The 3,589-nt window shown below is 34.4% G+C and overlaps 1 protein-coding gene across 7 annotated transcripts in view; it reads right to left on the bottom strand.

Moving 5' to 3' along the window:
* LOC125043513 (phosphatidylinositol 4-phosphate 3-kinase C2 domain-containing subunit beta-like) overlaps positions 1–3,589 on the bottom strand; it is a 32,989-nt gene extending 29,400 nt beyond the window's left edge. For 5 of the 7 annotated variants that reach the window (XM_047639619.1, XM_047639624.1, XM_047639622.1 and 2 more), the window contains exon 1: positions 3,296–3,393. The gene's annotated coding sequence lies outside the window, so the exon portion shown is untranslated. Of the gene's footprint in view, positions 1–3,295; positions 3,394–3,473 lie in introns of those variants that run through there. The other 2 variants (XM_047639620.1, XM_047639621.1) reach the window with 2 other exon arrangements.

Below are 3,589 nucleotides of genomic sequence, written 5' to 3'. Positions count from 1 at the left end.
AGTGCAAAGCTAATGGTATTTATGTCCAAGGTGGCATGTAGGCTACCACTTACATTATCATGAAATTGTGCATCTTAGCTTATAAGAGTAAGACACACTGTGCTACATTTCTGCACATAAATTTATGCACTCCTATCCTGCTGGCTTCCTATAAATTACCTTTATCTTTAAGAGCAAGATTTATCTCCACATTCCTTTCTTTCCTAATTTTATTTCTAATTAAATAAAAAACATCTGAAAAGATTAAGGCTTTTTAGTTACCAAATTTCCTTACATTTTCACATCTCCAAGAGACAGGTGGGGGCATTTTTCTCACAAAAGATAAAAGATGTTGCATCTATTGATTCACATACCTAAATATAGTTTTCAATAGCTGGGTTAGAATAATCACTAATATTGTTTATCAAAAGAACCATAACTAAACAGCCACAGTATGCAAACAACAAGCATGTGTACTATAAGTTTCAAGAATGAGTATTCAGTGGAAGAGTCAAATAATATTCTTTCATTAAATTCACTCTCATTAACCCAATTAGCACAGGTGGCAAGACTACAATGCCATGCCCATTGTAGTAAAAGTTATCAATTGTCTTTAAATTATAAATGGCTCTAGAAGTGCTTAGTCACCAAGGAGTCAGTCTTACTTCTCTCACCTGTTTAACCCTTTTCCTTGATATTATGAAAGCTTCATTTCTATAATTTTATTGTCTTTAATGTTATTAATATTTTAATAACAATTTAGTAATCATAATAGCAATAAGAATTATAACAATGTCAATATTAATAGTACTAGAAAGAAAAACACATTTTCCTGCCAAGAAAATGGGTTAAGGAAATCAAGCCTAGTCATCCAACAAATTCCTCATATAATTTTCTAAAATTTATGGAGCTTATGATTACACTAAAAAGTGAAAAGACATTTGTTTCTTATCTAAATAACATCAAGATCTCAAAGGGAATTTACTGATGAATACTTTAAATATAAATAATCTTTGATGAATTTATATATAAATTCATCAAAGATTTATGATAAACTTCTGCACTGCATATTGTGCATAGTTCTGTACTAAGAAACCATAAAACCAAGACACAATAACAATTTAACACAGTGAAATAAATTACGAATATGGTTAAATATTCAATAATGGTTTAATAAAACCAAGAAAATGAAATCCTCTGCTCTATCTACTAGATTAGTGAACAGCATGAATGAAGTTCAGCATCTGTCATCACATACCCCCCAGTAATTCCCTAGACCCAAGGGTTACCATGGTGATCACATGACTTCTATCACTAATGGCGTTAAATGTGACATTGTTACATACGCATTAGAAAGGAGGGAAACATGGTGTACAAACTTGTGAAGGAAAGAATGGATGGACAAAGTGTAAATAATGAAGAAAAAAAAAAGAGACATGTAATGCAATAACATAAATGTTATCCCTCTCCCTCTCCCTCCCGCTCACCCTTGCCCTCACCCTCACCCTTTTCCTCTCCTTCTCCCTCTGCTATGAAGGAGTGTAGTAATCTGGGTTATAAAATATCAATAGCAAAGTAATTATATGAAAATGAGGCTTAATGGATATTAACTACATATAAAAAAGATATAAAACCTTACTTAAATTAACCCATTCTCACCAAGTGATGTCTAATCATATCATGAGCTTGGGTCTTGACGACTGGGATGATGCCCACCCAGTGACCCAGAAAACAGCCCACTTGCGGAAATTATTTGAAGTTTTAGCCATTATGAATGGTTATGATTTCTTGGATGATGTAAAAATAGTTTTTCACAAATGATTAAGCAAGAAATTTAGAACTAAATCAATTTGGAGCCATAATTGCACATTTAATAATAATAATCATGACAATTATAATCATATTCATCCAGAATACAAAGTTATAGAAAAAAAATTACAATGGTTATACAGATCACTTAAAACAACACTATAATGTATAACAAAGAATCTCCATAAAGTAGACATAAGCTCATACTCTGCAACTCTAACCATTTAGCAAATTATATCTCTGCACTTGGCACTCAATTAATGGTCAGCTACAGTATGCAAAACAAGTACCTTCCATAGTAAGACAAAATTTGTAAACCTTCCTGGCAATCTATCTACAAATAAGGAACCAGACCTAACTCGATCCAGCTATAATACACAAGGTGAAAGTTTGTTGGTAAATGATTCAGACAGCCACACATTCACCACTATTGTAAAAAGCAACTAATTTTCACCATGTTTATTCTGGCAACTAAGGGCTTATAGGCAACGCTGGTAATTCATTCTGGTAGCAATGCAAAATCAAACAGCATGCCACCAAAAGGACATGGCCACTAAGAACACATGAAATAATACAATCTGATATGATAAAAAATATATTCTGTATAGAGTAAAGGCACACCCACAATAACTTAACATTCACCATAAATCAAACCATTGCAAGGGCAAACATGCAGAACGTGCAGGCATTGTACCATCAAATAAGAACCCTGTCCGTGCTCTATCCAGTCACAACACACGTTGCAATATTCAACACCTTCGGTAGAATACAAAATGTAGCAGTGAAGGCCTCTCTGACATATCCAACTTTGGATAACTACCGAGGTTGTTAAATAAGGACCTGGTACAATCTCCACCTTCCTAAATGAAAAAGGTTGAGGTTTGCTCGCCTTTCACCAAGCACAGAAGACACTGACACCTTGAAAGTCGCTTGTCACTGGGCCGCCACCCAGCTAGACTAAGGATTATAGGCCTTCTAGTAATGAGAAAGTTTTAAGTACATCTGCACATGCCCAACGAAACAAAAACTTAAAAATAGGCAGAACAAAGACGGAGACTGTAGAAAACATGGAACAAGAACAGAGCAGAGCCAATATAAATGCAAGAAAGTATCATTATGTAAGGCATTACGCGTGGCTTTCAAAAAATTACCGTCTGATTAAGTCAGAATTCTTTACAGTGTATTTGAAAACCTGCAAGAACTTTTATTTTTTCCAACTAGTATATTCGGCAGCGGATTTTCACTTTCATTATAGCGTGTTTTCCTTTACTTGAACTCATTTCGTCATAAATTTGACATCTACGAAATATCTAGAGGTTTGTAGAGGCTAACGAATAAACTCCGAGGATCTCATTCACGAAAATGAAGGAGAAAAAGAGGGAAAAAACGAAAAAAAAACATTGAAATTCTTGAAGGACATTATTATATTCAACAACTTGATCAAGCATGAAAGCAATCACTGAATTACTCCGTTTACTTTATTCCTTTTCCTTTCAAACTTACTTACCCCTTTAAGAGTCCCCGCGGCGGTTGATAAATACTCCAATTTTATTTATTTATTATTTATTGTTTTGGTCTGGGTCAGCTGTCAACGCGAGTCATGGAGTCTATAAGTCAAGGGTGTATTTATTCCAGATCCTCAATTTCTACGAGATATAAATACAGATAAATAAACACATATTTACGGGAAAATATATTCACTCTTCCAATGTTGTGATGTGACGTTAAAATCCATTCGGTTTTGGGAGGAGAACGAGATTCCGTCACTGACTTACGCCTTCCTTGCGTCACGCCATCTTTA

The sequence above is a fragment of the Penaeus chinensis genome, chromosome 34 (assembly GCF_019202785.1).
Source record: "Penaeus chinensis breed Huanghai No. 1 chromosome 34, ASM1920278v2, whole genome shotgun sequence".
Lineage (NCBI taxonomy): Eukaryota > Metazoa > Arthropoda > Malacostraca > Decapoda > Penaeidae > Penaeus > Penaeus chinensis.
This window is presented reverse-complemented; position numbering and strand designations above follow the sequence as displayed.